The sequence below is a fragment of the Bos grunniens genome, chromosome 23 (assembly GCF_055505025.1).
Source record: "Bos grunniens cultivar Pamir isolate PY7600 chromosome 23, Bosgru_T2T1.0, whole genome shotgun sequence".
NCBI lineage: Eukaryota > Metazoa > Chordata > Mammalia > Artiodactyla > Bovidae > Bos > Bos grunniens.
The window spans coordinates 963,427-986,971 of NC_141187.1; the positions used below are offsets into that span (position 1 = coordinate 963,427).

Below are 23,545 nucleotides of genomic sequence, written 5' to 3' on the forward strand. Positions count from 1 at the left end.
TTAGTCTTCTGTAGGTGGCTCAGTATTAAAGAGTCCACTTATCAATACACTAGACACAGGAGACAGGCTCAATCCCTGGGTTGGGAAGATCCCTGCAGAAGGAAATGACAGCCCACTCCAGTATTCTCGCCCAGAAAATCCTACGGACAGAGGAGCCTAGCTGGCTACAGTCCATGGGTTCACAAAGAATCAGCCACAACTTAGCAAATGTTTCAGAAATAAGAATTCAGGAGAACCAGACCTATACTGAGATTGTGAACAGGACTGTAAACATATCTGTTACATTTTGGAACACATCTTCATCATTATATCTTCTATGGTGGTTTGCACATAAAACACATATAGTAAATATCTACTGAGTTCTTTCAATGAGCCCATGAAGACTTCATTTGGGAATTCTGTTATTTTTCAGATGATTCTGTTGGGGTTTCAAGAGGTTATATCTCTATGTCTTAGAGCATCTTCTACAGAGAGGAGTAATCAAAGGCCTAACAGGCAAGCATACATTTAATAGAACTTTATTGAAATTATGTCAGTTCTTGGCACAAAAGCCATCAATGACAAACTGGTGAAAGATCTCTGCTCCCCAGAAATTTCCTCTCTGGTAATGACAATCAACTATAGTGAAGAATAAGGAAGCTTGGTGTGCTGCAACCCATGGGGCTGGAAAGAATCAGACTCAGCAACTGAGCAACAACAAAACTGACATACTGACAACAAACCACAACCCAGTCCTTTGAGGTGGTAGTGTTCTTAGTGAGTACCATTACAATATGACTTATGTAACACCAAAAATAACTTTTGGAGTAACTCCCTTAATATTATGATAGTCCACTATTAGATATTCAATCCTTAATGTCTCAAACGCTGTTTGATTTTCATGAATCTCATTGGTTCTATCAAAGAACTGTACCAAATATAGATAATTAAATAGCATATTTTTCCTACAGTAATTACTTGGTCTGACTCTTTGATTAACAGATTTTTAAGGAACTGTAATTTTCTTCATTTAATCTTTTTTTTTTTTAATTGGAGTATAGTTGCTTTGCAATATTGTATTAGTTTCTGCCATACAACAAAATGAATCATTTGTATGTACACAAATCAGTTCAGTTCAGTTGCTCAGTCGTGTCCGACTCTTTGTGACCCCATGGAATGCAGTATGCTATGCTTCCCTGTCCATCACCAACTCCCAGAGCTTGCTCAAACTCATGCCCATCAAGTTGGTGATGCCATCCAACAATCTATTCTTCTGTCGTCCCCTTCTCATCCCACCTTGAAATTTTCCCAGCATCAGGATCTTTTCAAATAAGTCAGTTCTTCACATCAAGTAGCCAAAGTATTTGAGTTTTAGCTTCAGCATCCAGTGAATATTCAGGACTGATTTCCTTTAGGATGGACTGGTTGGATCTCCTTGCAGTCCAAGGGACTCTCAAGAGTCTTCTCCAACACCACAGTTCAAAAGCATCAATTCTTCAGTGCTCAGCTTTCTTTACGGTCCAACTCTCACATCTATACCTGAGTCTTAGGCTGAACTGACTTGAAGACAGAGTCTAGGGTAAATACATAGTTCATTAACATAGCTTGACAAACATTTCCATAAGAAAAAGAAATTGGTTAGCCCAAGGTATGAAAAAAGTTAAGTTTAGGTGGAGGCAGGGGTGGTCATGGCAACCCAGAATTTTAAGAGAAATCCATTTTTAAATTTGTATAGAGAAGGGGGAAAAATCTAACACTTGTTTGTTTCCTCCTGAAGCTTAAGAGAGAGAGAAAAAAAAAAAAATGTCTGACACTTGCAGCCTATTTCCTCTGTTTGGAGACTCCTGGCCTTTCTGCCTGTTACCCTCTCAATACTGTACATAGAAAACCCTAAAGGTAGTATCAGAAAGTTACTTGAGCTAATCAGTGAATTTAGAAAGTCACAGGATAGAAAATCAATACATAGAAATCACTTGTATTTCTATATACTGACAATGAAAAATCAGAAAGAGAAATTAAGGAATCGATACCATTCACCATTGTAACAAAAAGGATTAAGTATCTAGGAATAAACTTACCTAAGGAGAAAAAATAACTGTACACAGAAAATTATAAGACACTGATGAAAGAAATCAAAGATGACTTAAATGGTTGGAGAGATATTCCATGTTCCTGGTTAGGAAGAATCAATACTGTGAAAATGACTATACTACCAAATACAACCTACAGATTTAATGCAATCCCTATCAAATTACCAATGGCATTTTTCACAGAACTAGAACAAAAGATTTCACAATTCATATGGAAACACAAACCACCCTGAACAGCTAAAGCAGTCTTGAGAAGTAAGAATGGAGATGAAGCAAGCAACCTTCCTGACTTCAGATTATATTACAATGCTACAGTTATGAAGACAGTATGATACTGGCACAAAAACAAATATACAGGCCAATGGAACAAGATAGAAAAGCCAGAAATAAACCATGCACCTATGTGTAACTTATTCTTGACAAAGGAGGCAAAAATATACAATAGGGCAAAGACAGCCTCTTCAATAAATGATGCTGGGAAAACTGGACAGCTACATGTAAAAAGATGAAGTTAGAACACTTCCTAATACCATACACAAAGATAAACTCAAAACAGATTAAAGACCTAAATGTAAGACCAAAAACTATAATACTCTTAGAGGAAAACATAGAGCAGAACACTTGATGACATAAATCAAAACAAATACTCTATGATCCACCTCCTAGAGTAACAGACATAAAAACAAAAGTAAACAAGTGGGACCTGATTAAACTTAAAAGCTTTTGCACAGTAAAGGAAACTCTAGGCAAGGTGAAGGACGACACTCAGAATGGGAGAAAATAACAGCAAATGAAACAACTGACAAAGGGTTAATTGCCAAACTATACAAGCAGCTCATACAACTCAATACCAGAAAAACAAACAACTCAATCAAAAAGTGGGAAAAATCCTAAACTAAAATTTCTCCAAAGAAGACATATAGATGGCTAATAAGTGCATGAAAAGATGCTCAACATGACTCATTATCCAATTCAGTCCAGTTCAGTCACTCAGTCATGTCCGACTCTTTGAGACCCCATGAACTGCAGCACGCCAGGCCTTCCTGTCCATCACCAACTCCCAGAGTCCACCCAAACCCATGTCCATCAAGATGGTGATGCCATCCAACCATCTCATCCTTTATCATCCCCTTCTCCTCCTGCCCTCAATATTTCCCAGCATCAGGGTCTTTTCCAATGAGTCAACTCTTCGCATGAGGTGGCCAAAGTATTGGAGCTTCAGCTTCAACATCAGTGCTTCCAATGAACACCCAGGACTGATCTCCTTTAGGACGGACTGGTTGGATCTCCTTGCAGTCCAAGAGACTCTCAAGAGTCTTCTCCAACACCACAGTTCAAAAGCATCACTTCTTTGGCATTCAGCCTTCTTTATAGTCCAACTCTCACATCCATACATGACCACTGGAAAAACCATAGCCTTGACTAGACAGACCTTTGTTGGAAAAGTGATGTCTCTGCTTTTGAATATGGCATCTAGGTTGGTCATAACTTTACTTCCAAGGAGTAAGCATCTTTTAATTTCATGGCTGCAGTCACCATCTGCAGTGATTTTTGGAGACTGCCCCCGCAAAAAAAAAAAAAAAAAAAAAAAAGTCTTTCACTGTTTCCATTGTTTCCCCATATATTTGCCATGAAGTGATGGGACCAGATGCTGTGATCTTAGTTTTCTGAATGCTGAGTTTTAAGCCAAAATTTTCACTCCTCTTTCACTTTCATCAAGAGGCTCTTTACTTTTTCTTTGGTATATGTATACATAAATTTCATCTTTTATGAATTTCCTTGCCACTTAGGTCACCACAGAGCATTGAGTACAGTTCCCTGTGATATACAGTCGGTTCTAATTAGTTATCTATTTTATACATGGTATCAATAGTATGTATATGTCAACCTCTATCTCTTAATTAATTTTCATTTAATCTTTACCTGTCCCATGGCTATTAACCCACATATGGTACATAGCAATATTTCAGAAAATATTTCAGCTGTCTAACTCACAGCTGTTGTCAACTATTACACCAACAGATCAGCAGATAATATTTTTTTCAAAACTCTTGGGGTGAGCTAGATAGTGACTTTTAGTCCATAAGTACTGAGAGTGCTAAAAAATAGGACTTCAGTAAGCACCATACTGAAGGGGAAAATCTGAGCTTAGTATGAGAAGGCATGGGTTTGAGTCCTTTTCTAACTGTAATGGAAAGTCTGTCTCAGTTTGCTCATTGGAAAATAAAGGAATTGAACTAGATGATCTTAGAATCCTTCCCAGTCTATCTGTTATACTCTTTGTGCAACTCCACCTTACGCTATTCTGCTGACATCTTTTTTCTTTCTTCAAATTTTTAAAATTAAGCCAAACTTTTCATGCTTGTGATTGTTACTTTAAAAATGCTAGGTAGCACTCAATAAAGGGATTTGATAATTATGGGGACCAAATAATTACTACACATTTCTCATCCAGTGTGCTCCTATTTAAAATCCAAAATATCCTTGAAGAGAGAGTATGGCACAGTGATGAGTAATGTTTGCTTAAGGGCTGTGCTGCCTATGTTGGAATCCTGACTTCATTATGTACAATCCAGGTGGCCTTGGCAACTTAATAAACCTCTCTCAACATCATTTCATCTGATGGAAACAGAGGATACCAATAGTGTCTGCCTCTTAAGGCTGTTTGTTTTATTAAATGTTAAATCCCTAGATGTCTCCATAGTACTTGTTAAAGGCTATATAAATGCTAACTATTATTACTGTTTCTAAATACTTTACTATGAACATTGTATCAGAAAAAATCATTTGGATTTTTTAGGTTAATAATATTTATACACAAAGTCAAGGATAAAAAAAAAAAAATAGTATGCCTATAAGTCACGAACCCTTACTTGGGCATAGAATACAACTATACACTTTAGGAATGATCCATTTTATTACATACAAGTATAATATTCATTTGTGATAGGATGTATTTTGACCAGAAACAAGCATAAAGATGGAGAAAAATAGGAAATGAAAGAAAAGAAGCCTCAAATCAGGAGGGAGAAATTATATTTAGGAAATGAGTACCTACAACAAATAAGAATATTTTTATGAAAATTAAGTCTTTATTTAAAAAAAAAAATCTTCAGAAAGATTTATTTTTTTAGAGAGGAAGTGCTGGAAGCCTATTCCTCTAGACTTCCATGAGTTACTCAGGGGGCTTACGGAACACATATTTGTAAAAAAAGGAAAATTCAAAAAGAAAAATAGCATTGATTATTCAGAGAACCCAAACTTTCATGTTATTCAGTGCTCAGAAAAGTTACAAAATCACTAAACCTCAAATGTAGACAAGTTGATTTTGTTTATGTATGTTTGCTGAGGGGAAGGGAGTGGACAGAGGATGATGAAGGAGGAAACATTGCAGAAAATGTTTGAGCTTTTCTTAAAAGCCCGCTCTGATAATATTCAACATGACTCACTCATGTTACTGCTCCCATCTGATTCAGGAGTTGTATCATTGTTGAAGTTATAGACTGATAAAGGCTATAGACTGATAAAGTTATAGACTGATTAAGGGTATATAGTAGTGTATAGCCAGTGATTTTTTTCCCCCACTCCTACTGAGAGTGTTAACAGCCTAAGTAGGCAGGCCAGAGGTCCCCAAGCAGAAAGAGGAAATAAAATGCAAGTGGAAGACATTTTTCCCTTTTCTCTTGAGGACACCTGGTTCCACCTGAATTTAACTTTTCTCAAACCTTGAGCTAACCAATTTTTTTTTTTTTTTCTTATAGAAATGTTTTTCTTAAGCTATGGTAATGAAACTATGTATTTACTTTGGAATCTTCCTTTCTTCAATGGATTCTGCCTAAGGCTAACTGTTTTTGTTTTGTTTTGTTTTTTCTTTTTCTTTTTTCTTTTCTCAAACCTTGGGGGTGATAATGGCTCAACAAACCAGAATTCATGTCAATTATTTTATGGACAGGGATGACACGCCTTGTGCCATTCCATCTTAAAAATGCATATTGTGGAAGAGGGGCCTGGTGAAACTTCCTCAGCCTTGAGGTGTTTCTTTTATCTGATTAGAAGCTTGCTAGCAGACATAAAATGCCTTGCTAAAAATTAACAAGGAGGCACTCTTTCTCTCCCCTTCTGATGTCCCTGTCAGAAGCCTTCCCTATCTCTATTATACTTTAATAAAATTTTGCTACACAAAAAGCTCCCAGAAGTCAAGCCTTGTCTCTGGACCCTGGATCGAAATCATCTCCTCTGGAAGTCACAAATCTCAGTGTGCCACAGCTTACAACCTCAATGTTTCACTGCTTTCTGCAAAATGTAATGCCCATACCTTTACTGAAATTATCAATGTTGGATGTCATGAGTATAAATTTTCTGGTAGGCATATATTTGCATGTAAAAATTAAGTATAAAAACTATTTTCTATCATTTAAGTTATCCAAGATCAACTAAATAACTTTGAAATTGATTTGAAATTTTTGAGAAAACCAGTTTATTTTGTAGTGTGAGTTTAAAAATGCCCTTTTTGTCACTGAATTCATATCTAGATTTGATCATTTTTTTTTTCTATACAATGGATTGCTTAAACAAAATAAATCAAAAAAAAAAAAAAAAAAAAAAAGAGAGAGAGAGAGTAACGGGCTGGCTTTCTAGTTGGATTTTGGGTAAAATGTGCTTATGGTGAAGAAGGAATTCATAGGGCATGGACTCCATCTTAGGCCTGTTCATGCTGATCATGCTTGGCCACCTTTCTGATGGACTCTGAACTCTGTGTTTAGTGCCTATGAAAACAACAACAGAAGGATAAGACCCCTTCCAGACAGGGGAACCTTGAAGATCGTATCTAGGTTACTCATCACCTAAGAGAAAACATGCACTAATCACTCCTTCCTCCAGACAGGCCATAAATTTTTCTGTATCTATTGGAGTGTAACCTTGGGTTTATTAATTATTGGCTAATTGTTTGAGTACATTAGCACATAGTACGTGAATGATGGGGTTATTGGGATTGTATTTTCCTTGGTTTATATAAGTCTCAAGGAATTTGGGGAGGTGGGTTTGGACACGTACACATGGGGTATGAAAGATTTAAAATCCTTAACAAAATTCTAGCAATCAGAATCCAACAACACATTAAAAAGATCATACACCATGATCAAGTGGGCTTTATCCCAGGGATGCAAGGATTCTTCAATATCCACAAATCAATCAATGTAATACACCACATTAACAAATTGAAAAATAAAAACCATATGATTATCTCAATAGATGCAGAGAAAGCCTTTGACAAAATTCAACATCCATTTATGATAAAAAACTCTCCAGAAAGCAGGAATAGAAGGAACATACCTCAACATAATAAAAGCTATATATGACAAACCCACAGCAAACATTATCCTCAATGGTGAAAAATTGAAAGCATTTCCTCTAAAGTCAGGAACAAGACAAGGGTGCCCACTTTCACCATTACTGTTCAACAGAGTTTTGGAAGTTTTGGCCACAGCAATCAGAGCAGAAAAGAAATAAAAGGAATCCAAATTGGAAAAGAAGAAGTAAAACTCTCACTATTTGCAGATGACATGATCCTCTACATAGAAAACCCTAAAGATTCCACCAGAAAATTACTAGAAATAATCAATGACTATAGTAAAGTTGCAGGATATAAAATCAACACACACAAATCCCTTGCATTCCTATACACTAATAATGAGAAAACAGAAAGAGAAATTAAGGAAACAATTCCATTCACCATTGCAACGGAAAGAATAAAATACTTAGGAATATATCTACCTAAAGAAACTAAAGACCTATATATAGAAAACTATAAAACACTGGTGAAAGAAATCAAAGAGGACACTAATAGATGGAGAAATATACCATGTTCATGGATTGGAAGAATCAATATAGTGAAAATGAGTATACTACCCAAAGCAATTTATAGATTCAACGCAATCCCTATCAAGCTACCAACAGTATTCTTCACAGAGCTAGAACAAATAATTTCACAATTTGTATGGAAATACAAAAAACCTCAAATAGCCAAAGCGATCTTGAGAAAGAAGAATGGAACTGGAGGAATCAACCTACCTGACTTCAGGCTCTACTAAAAAGCCACAGTTATCAAGACAGTATGGTACTGGCACAAAGACAGAAATATAGATCAATGGAACAAAATAGAAAGCCCAGAGATAAATCCACGCACATATGGACACCTTATCTTTGACAAAGGAGGCAAGAATATACAATGGATTAAAGACAATCTCTTTAACAAGTGGTGCTGGGAAATCTGGTCAACCACTTGTAAAAGAATGAAACTAGACCACTTTCTAACACCATACACAAAAATAAACTCAAAATGGATTACAGATCTCAACGTAAGACCTGAAACTATAAAACTCCTAGAGGAGAACATAGGCAAAACACTCTCTGACATACATCACAGCAGGATCCTCTATGACCCACCTCCCAGAATATTGGAAATAAAATCAAAAATAAATAAATGGGACCTAATTAACCTTAAAAGCTTCTGCACATCAAAGGAAACTATTAGCAAGGTGAAAAGACAGCCTTCAGAATGGGAGAAAATAATAGCAAATGAAGCAACTGACAAACAACTAATCTCAAAAATATACAAGCAATTCCTACAGCTCAACTCCAGAAAAATAAACGACCCAATTAAAAAATGGGCCAAAGAACTAAATAGACATTTGTCCAAAGAAGACATACAGATGGCTAACAAACACATGAAAAGATGCTCAACATCACTCATTATCAGAGAAATGCAAATCAAAACCACTATGAGGTACCATTTCACACCAGTCAGAATGGCTGCAATCCAAAAGTCTACAAATAATAAATGCTGGAGAGGGTGTGGAGAAAAGGGAACCCTCTTACACTGTTGGTGGGAATGCAAACTAGTACAGCCACTCTGGAGAACAGTGTGGAGATTCCTTAAAAAACTGGAAATAGAACTGCTTTATGATCCAGCAATCCCACTGCTGGGCACACACACTGAGGAAACCAGAAGGGAAAGAGACACGTGTACCCCAATGTTCATCGCAGCACTGTTTATAATAGCCAGGACATGGAAGCAACCTAGATGTCCATCAGCAGATGAATGGATAAGCAAACTGTGGTACATATACACAATGGAGTATTACTCAGCCATTAAAAAGAATACATTTGAATCAGTTCTAATGAGGTGGATGAAACTGGAGCCTATTATACAGAGTGAAGTAAGCCAGAAGGAAAAACATAAATACAGTATACTAACGCATATATATGGAATTTAGAAAAAGGGTAACAATAACCCGGTGTACGAGACAGCAAAAGAGACACTGATGTATAGAACAGTCTTATGGACTCTGTGGGAGAGGGAGAGGGTGGGAAGATTTGGGAGAATGACATTGAAACATGTAAAATATCATGTAAGAATCGAGTTGCCAGTCCAGGTTCGATGCACGGTACTGGATGCTTGGGGCTAGTGCACTGGGACGACCCAGAGGGATGGTATGGGGAAGGAGGAGGGAGGAGGGTTCAGGATGGGGAACACATGTATACCTGTGGCAGATTCATTTTGATATTTGTCAAAACTAATACAATTATGTAAAGTTTAAAAATAAAATAACATTTTAAAAAAAGACAAAAAAAAAAAAGAAAAAAGAAAGAAAGATTTTCATAAACACTGGTTGGGGTCCTAGGCTAAGAGCAGACTCTGCCTTGGGCCCGCCGGTGTAATAAACTGCACTCCACTATCTTCATTGTCATTCTGAGTGAGTTTATTTCCCGGAATGTATGGCTACAACAGTGGCCAGAGATCTTCCTTGGTATTTGATCTTTCCAACTCTTTTTTTTTTTTTTTTTAATACTGGTAGGTGTCACATTTATATCTGTACATTTAAATTCTGTCATATTTCACTCTAACCTTCTAGTGTGGCAAATGATTTTTAACTTTCAATTAAGCATTGCTAATTGAGCATCTGGTAATACTAGGAAATTATTCTGCAATTGAGCTTTGCACTCACCACATATGAATCATTCCTCATCTCTGATGTGCTCCAAATTCAGCTTCATTTTCCACATACCTTGATGTAGAATAAAGTATTTCATTATTCGGTGCAACAACAACAACAATAAATCTGTAATGAGCCTTATTAACTCTGGAAAGATTGCATTATTTGTCAGAAACAAAAAAATCTTTAACTGAGATAAATTCACAGTATTAACTATAGCTTAACTCATGACATAGAACATAAATCTGTGGTCTCAACAAAGATATTTTACATAAAAACTATACACAGTTTCATAAGACTTTCAATAACCTTAAAAACATATTTCAAACAAAATATATGTTTTGAACTAAGAAATTATGAAAATCTTAAAAGTATGTTTTGATCCCTGAAGGTATTCATATAATAAGAGATTTTAACAATGCCCAAGTTATTAAACCTGAGGAGAAATTTACTGCAGTTAAATAATAACACGTGGTTTTCCTGGAAACAGAAATTCTTCATTAAAAGTAGGTCATATACTTCCTTGCTGCCTCATTATCTTTGTGTGGCCCAGAGCTTTCTCATGCCATTTTTTCATTTCACCATTTCTCAGAGTGCAGATTAGAGGGTACAACATAGGGGTGACAATGGTGTAAAGCCCTCAAGGACTTACCAGTGGGTAAAATGGAAGGAGGTCTCACATACATACAAATATAGGGCATAAAGAAAAGCATCAGAGTAATGTGGGGGCCACAGATTCATAAGGCTTTAAGCTTCTCTTCCTGACTAAGATTCTTCAGGGAGTGCAGAATGACCCCATAAGAGATGAGTATGACTAATGAGGAGGCAAGTGATTAGAGACATACGTAGGAAAAGGACACATTACTAAATAAATGAGTATTCACAACTAGTTTTCAATCTAGAAGCTAATTAAATTATACATATAGTTAATAACTTACACAAAAATAAAAGTTGAGACATAAAGGTTCAATATAAAGTACACCAAGATTTACTTCATATTCTGTTTTGTTGCTTAGTCACTAAGTTTTGCCTAATACTTTGCAATCCCATGAACTGTAGCCCACCAGGCTCCTCTCTTCATGGGATTCTCCAGGCCTGAATACTGGAGTGGGTTGCCATTTCCTTTACCAAGGGATCTTCCGGATCCAGGAATCAAACCCGAGTATCCTGCATTGGCAGATGGATTTTTTTACCACTGAGCCACCAGGGAAGTACTTCATATATATATTTCCAGTTAATAAAGGAGATGACTTTCTTCATTCAATGGGTGGAAGAACCATCTGAATCACTCACTGAATTCCCAAATAGATGTCTTTGACAATTTCATTTCTTTATGTTGATCATAGCTTTGCTGAAGAACTGATGATTTTGAACTGTGGTGTTGGAGAAGACTCTTGAGAGTCCCTTGGACAGCAAGGAGATCAAACCAGTCAATCCTAAAGGAAATAAGTCCTGAATATTCACTGGAGGGACTGATGCTGAAGTTGAAGCTCCAATACTTTGGCCACCAGATGGAAAGAGATGATTCATTGGAAAAGACCCTGATGCTAGGCAAAGTCGAAGGCAGGAGGAGAAGGGGATGACAGAGGATGAGATGCTTGAATGGTATCACCAACTCAATGGACATGAGTTTGAGCAAGCTCTGCGAGTTGGTGATGGACAAGGAAGCCTGGCATGCTGCAGTCCATGGGGTCACAAAGAGTCCAACAGGACTGAGTGACTAAAGTGAACTGAACTGAACCACAATGTCAGTAGACAAAAGTAGTTTGTTGAAATTAATTACATCTTACAAGATATACACAGAGTTAATATCTAAAATAAATATTTCTAAGAGATTAACTAATATGATATAAAGAAAATAAAGAAATTATAAACAAGCAGTTCACAAAAAATAAATCCAAATGATCAACAAACATATGTTAGGATGCTAAAACTCACATGTGAACAGAAAAATAGTAGTTGAAGTAACAGATTGCTTACAGCAGTATTACCTTGGGTTCTTGAAAGCCATTCAATCAAGTTTCTCAGATGCTACACCACCTTCTGATTTTTTAACAGATAACTAAGTATCTTTAGAGAACATTATCAATTGAAACTATATGAGATTTAGAAATATCTGCCTTTTAAAATAACCTCAGATAGATGAACTCAAAATATTTCTAGGTATACTTAATGTGGGAGAAAGTAAATTCATTCTGTACCTCTGTAACATGAAAATATCCCAAAATAGTATTACATAATTGAATTTATCCCCACATCACATGCTAACAAGCTTGTGCTCAAAATCCTTCAAGCTAGGTTTCAGCAGTATATAAACCAAGAACTTATAGATGTACAAATTGGGTTTCAAAGAGGAGGAGGAAACAGAGTTTAAGTTGACAACATCACTGGACTATTCAAGGATAGCAAGAGAGTTCCAGAAAAACATTTACTTCTGCTTCATTGACTATGATTTGTGGATCTGCGATTTTGTGGATCACAACATGGAAAATTTTTGAAGAGATGGGAGTACCAGACCACATTGCCTGTCTCCTGAGAAACCTGCAGGCAGGCAAGAAGCAATAATTAGAATCAGACATGGAACAATGGACTGGCTCCAAATTGGGAAAGCGGTTCATCAAGGCTGTATATGGCCACCCTATTTATTTAACTTGTATGCAGAGCACATAATGTGAAATGCTGGGCTGGATGAATTACAAGCTAGAGTCAAGAATGGCAGGAGAAATATCAACAACTTCAGATAAGCAGATGATACCACCCTAATGACAGAAAGTGAAGAGGAACTAAAGAGCCTCTTGATGAGGGTGAAGGAAGGGAGTGAAAACATTGGTTTAAAACTCAATAGTCAAAAAACGAAGATCATGGTAATCGGTCCCATCACTTCACGGCAAATAGATGAGGAAACAGTGGAAACAGTGGCTGACTTTATGTTTTTGGGCTCCAAAATCACTGCAGATTGTGACTGCAGCCATGAAATTAAGACACTTACTCCTTGGAAGGAAAGTTATGACCAACCTAGACAGCGTATTAAAAAGCAGAGGCATTACTTTGTCAAGGAAGGTCCGTCTAGTCAAGGCTATGGTTTTTCCAGTAGTCATGTATGGATGTGAGATGTGGCTTATGAAGAAAGCTGAGTACCAAAGAATTGATGCTTTTGAACTGTGGTGTTGGAAAAGACTCTTGAGAGTCCCTTGGACTGCAAGGAGATACAACCAGTCCCCCCTCAGGGAGATCAGTCCTAGGTGTTCATTGGAAGGACTGATGCTGAAGCTGAAACTCCAACACCTTGGCCACCTGATGTGAAGAGCTGACTCAATTTAAAAGACCCTGATGTTGGGAAAGATTAAAGGCAGGAGAAGAAGGGGACGACAGAGGATGAGATGGTTGGATGGCATCACCGACTCAGTGGACATGAGTTTGGGTAAACTCCGGGAGTTGGTGATGGACAGGAATGCCTGGCATGCTGTAGTTCAAAGGGTCGCAATGAGTCAGACACGACTGAGCAACTGAAGTGAACTTAACTCAACAGTCATCAAGACAGTATGATACTGGCACAAAAACAGAAATATAGACCAATGGAACAAAATAGAAATAAACCCATGTTCCTATGGGTACCTTATGTTTGACAAAGGAGGCAAGAATATACAATGGGGCAAAGACAACCTCTTCAATAAATGGTGCCAGGAAAACTGGACAGCTACATGTAAAATAATGAAATTAGAACACTTCCTAACACCATACACAAATATGAACTCAAAGTGGATTAAAGACCTAAATGTAAGATCAGAAACTATACAACTCTTAGAGGAAAACATAGGCAGAACACTCAATGACATAAGTCAAAGCAAGATCCTCTATGACCCACCCCTAAGAGTGATGGAAATAAAAGCAAAAGTAAACAAGTGGGACCTGATTAAACTTAAAAGTTTTGGCACAGTAAAGGAAACTATAAGCAAGGTGAAAAGACTACCCTCAGAATGGGACAAAATAATTGCAAATGAAACAACTGATGAAGGATTAATTCCAAACTATACAAGCAGATCATACACCTCAATGCCAGAAAAACAAACAACCCAATGAAAAGATGGGAAAAAGACCTAAACAGACATTTCTCCAAAGAAGACATATAGATGGCTAACAAACACATGAAAAGACACTCATCATTGCTCATTGTTAGAGAAATGCAAATCAAAACTACAATGAGATATCACCTCACACCAGTCAGAATGGCCGTCATCAAAAAGTCTACAAACAATAAATGCTGGAGAGGGTGTGGAGAAAATGGAGCACTCCTGCACTGTTGGTGGGAATGTAAATTGATACAGCCATTAGGAAAGACAGTATGGAGATTCTTTAAAAAACTAGACCGAAGCCACCATAGGACCCTGTTCATTGCAGCACAATTTACCATAGCTAGAACCTGGAGGCAATGTCATCAACAGATGTCCATTGACAGATGAATGGATAAAAAAGTCAGGTACATATACACAATGGGATAATACTCAGCCATCAAAAGGAACAACTTTGAGTCAGCTCTAGTGAGGCTGATGAACGTAGAACCTATCATACACAGTGAAGTGAGTCAGAAAGAGAAAGATACATATCATATTCTAATGCATATAAATGGAATCTAGAAAAATGGTATTGAAGAATTTATTTTCAGGGCAGCAGTGGAGAAACAGACATAGAGAATAGACTTATGGACATGGGGAGAGGGAAGGAGAGGGTGAGATGTATGGAAAGAGTAACATGGAAACTTACATTACCATATGTAAAATAGATAGCCAATGGGAATTTGCTGTATGACTCAGGAAACTCAAATAGGGGCTCTGTATCAACCTAGAGGGGTGGGATGGGGCAGGAGATGGGAGGGAGGTTCACAAGGGAGGGGATATGTGTATACCTATGGCTGATTCAGGTTGAGGTTTGACAGAAAACAACAAAATTCTGCAAAGCCATTATCCTTCAATTAATAAAAGAGAGAGAAAGAGATCACTGGAAGTCAGTAGAGCCCTGTCTTTTTATCCAAACACATAGCATATTGTACAATACAAAGTTTGAATATCAAGTAATGAGGGAAAATATACATCTATATTATCTATTATACATCTACATATATATTATATACTATACATCTATATCTATATAATACATCCATAAAAATGGTCATTTTCAAAAACAATTAAAATTTAATCCCTACTTAATATCTTATACCAAAGTGAAGATGGGTCAAAATTTACATATAAAATATATTTTTAAAGACTTAAAAATTAAAGGTCTACAAATATGGGAGAACATTTTGCTAAAATTGTAATAGGGAAATTCTTTCTTAGCAAATCATAAAAGAAATTAAAATATTGACAGATTTAAATACACAAATGTCAATATAATTCTCCATGACCTAGGATATTCTGCACCCTATGGATATAAATCAAATCAAACAAAGCATAAACTGAAAAAATAATAATGCAACACACATGGTAAATGGGATAATTTCCTTGGTATTTAATTAAATCATAAGAACAGTATGGAAAAAGATCAGCAGTCAAATAAAACATGTGAAATCCATTCACAAGCAAATCACAAAAAGGAATTTCCATGATTTTAAGATGTGAAGAGATGCCAAAATTTAAATCTATGTATTTGTATTTAAAGCATAAAAATGAAACACAATAGCATTTTTAAGACTGTCATATACCAGCAATGCTTATCAATTACTGATTGTTAACAATGTGATCAAATACACACATTCCAGAATTAGCGGAGTAGTGAATTTGAAGGTCATATATGTCATTTTGGCAATAAATATGAACATCAATATTTTAAATATATATACCGGTTGACTCAACAATTCCACTTCTAAGATTTCACATTTAGAAAATTTCATAAAGACTTATTGTAGAATTGCTTATCATAGGGATAAAATACGAAAATATGAAGAGAACTAGATACATTAGTTTTAATGTATATTCATATAACCCTTAAACAATATAAGGAAACAGAATGAGTTAAGTCTATTTAGCCTGATATGTAAAGATTTTGAGGAGAAGGACTAGTGAAATGCAATGTGTATACAGAGAGACATGATCACAAATCCATATATGCACATATATTTATTTTTTCAAAAGTTTTTGCTTGAAGAATTCTAGGAACAGAGTGACTGCATCTGGAACAACTGAATTTGGTTTGGTGTGGAAAGGAGTTTTTTTCTACACATTCCTTTTTACATGGTTTCTATTTTTAATATTTCCTATTAGCCATTATATTTTCTGTTTCTTACTTAAAAATCTAAAATGTTCCATTAAATATCACCCTACTTATTTAACTTATATGCAGGGTACATCATGCAAAATGCTGGGCTGGATGAACAAGCTGGAATCAAGATTACAGGAAGAAATATCAATAACCTCAGATATGCAGATGACACCACCCTTATGGCAGGAAGCAAAAGGAACTAAAGAGACTCTTGAGGAAAGTGAAAGAGAAGAGTGAAAAAGATGGCTTAAAACTCAACTTTCAAAAAATGAAGATCATGGCATTCAGTCCCATCACTTCATGACAAATAGATGGGGAAACAACAGAAACAGTAATAGACTTTATTCTCTTGGGCTCCAAAATCATTGCGGATGGTGACTACAGTCATAAAATCAAGAGATGCTAGCTCCTTGGAAGAAAAGCTATGACCAACATAGACAGCATAACAACAAAGGTATATCTAGCCAAAGCTATAATTTTTCCAGTAGTCATGTATGGATGTGAGAGTTGGACCATAAAGAAAGCTGAGCACTGAAAAATTGATGCTTTTGGACTGTGGTGTTGGAAAAGACTCTTGAGAGTCCCTTGGACTGCAAGGATACCAGTCAGTCAGTCCTAAAGGAAATCAGTACTTAATATTCATTGGAAGGACTGATGCTGAAGCTGAAACTCCAATACTTTGGCCACCTGATGAGAAAAGCTGACTCATTTTGAAAAAGACTCTATGCTGGGAAAGATTGGAGGCAGGAGGAGAAGGGGATGACAGAGGATGAAATGGTTGGATGGAATCACCAACTCAATGGACATGAGTTTGGGTAAACTCCAGGAGTTGGTGATGAACAGGAGAGCCTGGTGTGCTCTAGTCCATGGGGATGCAAAGAGTCAGACAGGACTGAGGGACTGAAATGAGCTGAACTGAACTGATTTCATTAAAATGTCATTTTAACACAAATGAAATTGATTGAAAAGGATAGTCTACATAATATTAAATATTTTATCTAGCAAAATAAAAAAAATGAACATAAAAATACAAGACTGCTGACAAACAATAACACTAAGAATGATAAAATAATAAAAGTAAAAGCAGAAATTAAGTAAAAATTAGTGGAAATATATATAAATTCCATAGACTAATTTATTGCATATGATTTATTGACTGTTTATTGTAAATGCATGCTACTTCTCTAGATGCAGAGCCAAACCAGACATTATAAAGTTTACAGTCTAAAAAAAAAAAAAAACCTGTTAATAGCAGAGTAAATTTACAGTCCATTCTTTAATTGTAAATATCATAACTCCTTTAAAGAAAAAGAAGTTTGTATCACTTTGGAAACTTCTATAATCCAAGAAGATTGGCTCTAATGCTAAATTAGCTTAGTCATATTGGATTTACCACTTTATATGATTTTTTTTTCTGCAGAGTTTCTTCACAGCATTAGACATCTTAGAATTTCTTAGACTGTAAATTAACAGGTTCAGCATGGGAGTTATGACTGAATAAAACACACTCAATTATTTGTCAATGGGGAAGGTTTTAGCAGGTCTTGTATACATGAAAATACAGGGAACAAAGAAGCAGACAACCAGAGTGATGTGGGAACCACATGTCTGGAGGGCTTTCCGCCTCCCTTCCTGACTCAAGTTCTTCAGAGAGTGCAGGATGACTCCATAGGAGATGAGTAGGAGCAGAAACACTATAGAGCAGATCAGTTCTCCATTGGCCACAACCAAAATGCCAATGACATAGGTGTCAGTACAGATGAGTTTTAGTAAAGGGAACATGTCACACATAAAGTGATCAATGACATTGGGGCCATAGAATGGGAGTCCATAGACAGTGCCAAGTTGAATTACTGAGTGCATAAAATCTCCAACACAGGACACCACCAGCAGTAAAATACACACCCTCTGCCTCATGATCACAAAATAATGCAATGGCTTACAGATGGCCACATAGCAGTCATGGGCCATCACTAGCAGAAGGATGATCTCTGATATACCAAAAAAAGTGCTCTGTAAACAGCTGGATAATACAGGATTGGAAAGATATGGTATTATTCCCAAAGAACAAGTCTGAAATAAATCTGGGGGAAATAGAAGAGCAAAAAACTAAATCTGTAAATGATAAACAAGCAAGAAAAAGTACACTGGTGAGTTCAGGGTCTTACTGCCTACTATAGTCGTGATGATGAGCAGATTTCCCACAACCGTCAAAATGTAGAGGAACAAGAACAAACAAAAAGAAATTTTCACTTCTTTGGATTCTGTGTGAGGCCCAGGAGGATTCCTTGGTTCCATCTAGTCTGAACAGGAGCTGAGTTAACCTATTAGAAGTTTACCTGTAAAACAAGGAGAAAAAAAATTAATGCATTATTGCATTTCTGCATGCTGTCACTTTAGCCATGTGCAACTCTTTGTGACCCTATGGACTGTTGCCCATCAGACTCCTCTGTCCATGGGATTCTCTGGTACAGAACACTGGAGTGGGTTGCCATTTCCTTCTCCAGGGATCTTCCTAACCTGGGGATTGAACTTGTGTCTGCCTGCATCTCCTGCATTGTAGTTGGATTCTTTACGCACTGAGCCACTTGGGAAAACCTAATGCATTAGAAATTTCATTTCTTCATCCATTCAATTAAAAGAATATGTTGGAGTATATAGATATTGTGATTACCAAGTAGAATAAGGCATAGCTCCCTACCCTCAGAACCAGAAAATTCCAGACCCACATAATAAGTACCATTATAAGAGTATATGTTCACACAAGCTAAGTGTAACAGAATAGGAATACATTAATTAAACTGAAATTGGAAAATGTTTCCCAAAGGAAGCAAATACATTAGGTGAATTTTAAAGGAAAATTGAAACAAGAGGAGAAGATGAGAAGGGAACTCCTTAAAAAGGTATACCATATATAAAGTCACAAATGTATAATATTGAGACCACTTTAACTCATTTACATATTTATTGTGAGTAGCTCAAATAAATAAAACATTACCATCCTGAATTTTCTCAAACCACATAGAGACTCTTTAGCGTCTTTAGTTAGATATTCCTCCTTTTCCTGACCAATACATGCTGAAGCAAATTAACTTTGTATCTCAAGCACCTATCTGCCCTCTTATTTCCAAATCTGTGTAGGCAGCATCTCCAGTTTAGGACATCTACAACTGGATATCAACCTAGTATAAAAAATAAATTTTAAAATTTCCACAATATAAGACATTAAATGGTACTACCTTCCTTTTAATTGCTGAGAAAACAACAACAACAACAACAACAACACACCTCAGAGTGTTCTTCACTGATTTATTACTCTCAGATTGTTTATTGATGATTTTAATCATGTTGTCTCACTTCCAAAGTATGTCACAAATTTGATCATTCCCTACTAGACTTACTCCCCAACAGGTTTTCTTCCTGGCTCACTGAAACAGCCTCCTGCCTACATCCTTCCACTTTTATTCTGGCCTCCAGAAAACTGTTTTCTTGAAGAAGCTCATATAATCCTCTTTAGATCTTGTTCTGATTATATCATCCACTTCTTAAAACCCCTACAGGGGACTGCGAACATGCCCCCACAATTCAATATGTCACGTGAAAATTTACAGTAACCAGATATGTAGTCCCCATTTCAGTTGGAGAAACTAAGGCTCAGAACATCTACTTTTCCAAAGATTGCACTTTCTTAAGTAATAAAGCTAGAATTGAATCTAAGTTTATTTCAGAGTAATTTAGTTTCTTACATAATAAAGCCTCACAATGGGGAAGCCCACTTCCCACTAGTTCTTTAGTCTTACCTTCTTACTTTATTTTTAACTCACTCATAGGACCTGAAATACCTCTTTTATCAAGTTAGATGCTAGATGGCAAAATACCACATTATTATTTGAGGTTGATTTTTACTTCATTCCATTGTCCATTTTATTCATGGAATTTTCTGATTATTCAGAATGTAAAGTTTAAAAATAAAATAAAATTAAAAAAATAAAAAAAAATAAAGATGTTAAAAAAAAAGAAGATTGTTTTTATTTGCACTGTAAATTTTTAAATGAAATTCCATGCTGCATGTACACACACACACACACACACACACACACAAAATATACACACAATTTTCTAGGTTGGGATAATTTATCAAAGACAAATAAATGTTCTTTTAAAACAGGAAGAGCAACTAACCATTTGCAGGAAAAGTGTCACTAGTTACTTCTTTTCCTACTAATTTCAAGATAGAAAGATACCATCCAATTATTCAGCCATTTTCATTAGATCATCCAGACTACCTGACTTGGGACATGAGAAATATTTGTGTGTTTTGTATGCAATGCTTTAAGCCTAACCAAGGACCTCCTAAAATTTTTATATCAGTTCTTATAAGGATAAGATACTTTTCCTGATATGGGCAAAGATCAGGACATTTTATTCCTTTTAACCACATTTATGCTTGAATCTTTTTTATTTTTTTCTTGTATTGAGTCTTAGAATTGGAATTATCCAAGACTGACTTATGCTTAATTAAATTCACTGGGATTTTCCACAAAGATTTAAAAGTATATGTACTTGTAAATATACTGTTGGGGCAAATCATGTAGACAGGATCATAAAGCATAACATGAAGGAAAAAATAGTTTTAGAATCATTTTGAAGTTATTGGAACTTAGAATAAAAGATCAGCCCAATTATTCTGCTCCACTTAGACTGTTTAGAAACATGCTTTCTCAGTTCAGTTCAGTTCAGTTCAGTCACTCAGTCATGTCCACTCTTTGCGACCCCATGAATCTCAGCACGCCAGGCCTCCCTGTCCCTCACCAACTCCCGGAGTTCACCCAGACTCACGTCTATCAAGTCAGTGATGCCATCCAGCCATCTCATCCTCTGTCGTCCCCTTCTCCTCCTGCCCCCAATCCCTCCCAGCATCAGAGTCTTTTCCAATGAGTCAACTCTTCGCATGAGGTGGCCAAAGTACTGGAGTTTCAGCTTTACCATCATTCTTTCCAAAGAAATCCCAGGGCTGATCTCCTTCAGAATGGACTGGTTGGATCTCCTTGCAGTCCAAGGGACTCTCAAGAGTCTTCTCCAACACCACACTTCAAAAGCATCAATTCTTTGGCACTCAGCCTTCTTCACAGTCCAACTCTCACATCCATACATGACCACAGGAAAAACCATAGCCTTGACTAGATGCACCTTTGTTGGCAAAGTAATGTCTCTGCTTTTGAATATGCTATCTAGGTTGGTCATAACTTTCCTTTCAAGGAGTAAGCGTCTTTTAATTTCATGGCTGCAGTCACCATTTGCAATGATTTTGGAGCCAAAAAAATAAAGTCTGACAGTGTTTCCACTGTTTCCCCATCTATTTCCCAATAAGTGATGGGACCAGATGCCATGATCTTCATTTTCTGAATGTTGAGCTTTAGGCCAACTTTTTCACTCTCCACTTTCACTTTCAAAAAGAGGCTTTTCAGTTCCTCTTCACTTTCTGCCATAAGGGTGGTGTCATCTGCATATCTGAGATTATTGATATTTCTCCTGGCAATCTTGATTCCAGCTTGTGTTTCTTCCAGTCCAGCATTTCTCATGATGTACTCTGCATATAAGTTAAATAAGCAGGGTGACAATATACAGCCTTGACATACTCCTTTTCCTATTTGGAACGTACTTTCTAACCACCTACAGAAAGCTTTTCTTTCCTTTTATTTAATACTAAATTTATTCTGCCTTGGAGTTTGGATAGATTCATAAACAATTTTATCACCAATTTAGATGTAATGATCATTTATCTATTTTTTAAATTTAATGTATCTATTTAATGTCAGGAACTATACTATCAGTGAGGACACAGTAAAATAAAAATACTGGGGAAATCATGTAAAAGTTCCTTCCTACAGAGATCACATATTCTTATAATAAAGTTAAACAATTTTAAAAAAGTAAGTGAGGTCATTTGGTTTCAGTTCAGTCCCTCAGTCGTGTCTGAGTCTTTGTGACCCTATGGACTGCAGCACATCCATCACCAGCTCCCCGAGCCTACCCAAACTCATGTCCAATGCATCAGTGATGCCATCCAACCATTTCATCATCTGCCATCCCCTTCTCCTCCCGCCTTCAATATTTCCCAGCATCAGAGTCTTCTCCAATGAGTCAGTTCTTCGCATCAGGTGGCCAAAGTGCTGGAGTTTCAGCTTCAGCATCAGTCCTTCCAATGAATATTCAGGACTGATTTCCTTTAGGATGGACTAGTTGGATATCCTTGCAGTCCAAGAGACTCTCAAGAGTCTTCTCCAACACCACGGTTCAAAAGTATCTGTTATTCAGCACTCAGCTTTCTTTATATCCAACTCTCACATCCATATATGACTACTGGAAAAACCATAGCTTTGACTAGATGGACCTTTTCAGTAAAGTGAGGTCATAGTCACTTCTTGTAAGACAGTGAATTACAAATAGTAAAGTGACAGAAACTTGAAAGGAGATTGAGTCAGACCTACTTACTGATCTTAGAGAGAGTCTCCCAGAGAGGGAGGAAGCAGTTGGGACTCACTTTGGGGAGATAGATGTTGATAGCAGCCATTTTGGGGAGATATCCTACAATAGGACACTGGTGCTGGCAAGCTTTGTTTTGAAATTCTCCCTCTAGCTTTTTAGTTGTAGGACCCAGTCCCATCCACTAGCCAGCCAATCTATAAAATGTAACCAAATAGATGTCTTCCTCCGTGTTATACATGATATCAGGAGGTGAAATGTATGCTATGCCCTTTGGGTGAACAGCAGTGTGTCAGAAGGAAGAAAAGTGGATTGGAAAGAAGAAAGGTTTAGAGCAAGAAAAACCTGAGTTAGCATCTTATTTCTCCCATTTAACAGGTATGGGACTTTGGGAATACTATTTCACCTCACAGAAACTTAGTGTCTCATGTAAAATTGTTCATTTAATTTTAGGGTATTCTTGTGAAGATTAAGTTAGATACTACATGCATCCCCATCATGTTAGCCTTTTGTTGAAGTCTACTCCAAATATTTTAACTCACTGATGCTTCTAGAGCTCATTCTTCAGCTTTAGGATTCCAGATGTCATCCTGGCTTGTAGCTACGTCAATTGAACTGCCTTGTAACCAAATCAGTTATAGTGTAATTTGCATAAAATGAAAATGGCACACATTTGAAAAAAATGTAAGCAAAAGAAACCCAAAAAAATCTCTGAACATGCCCTTTAGATATGTGGAT

The 23,545-nt window shown here is 36.6% G+C and overlaps 1 pseudogene; it reads right to left on the reverse strand.

Annotated features, from left to right (window-relative positions):
* Nucleotides 1–17,710: 17,710 nt before the first annotated feature.
* Nucleotides 17,711–22,895, reverse strand: LOC147346477 (olfactory receptor 4A47-like; annotated as a pseudogene).
* Nucleotides 22,896–23,545: the final 650 nt, after the last annotated feature.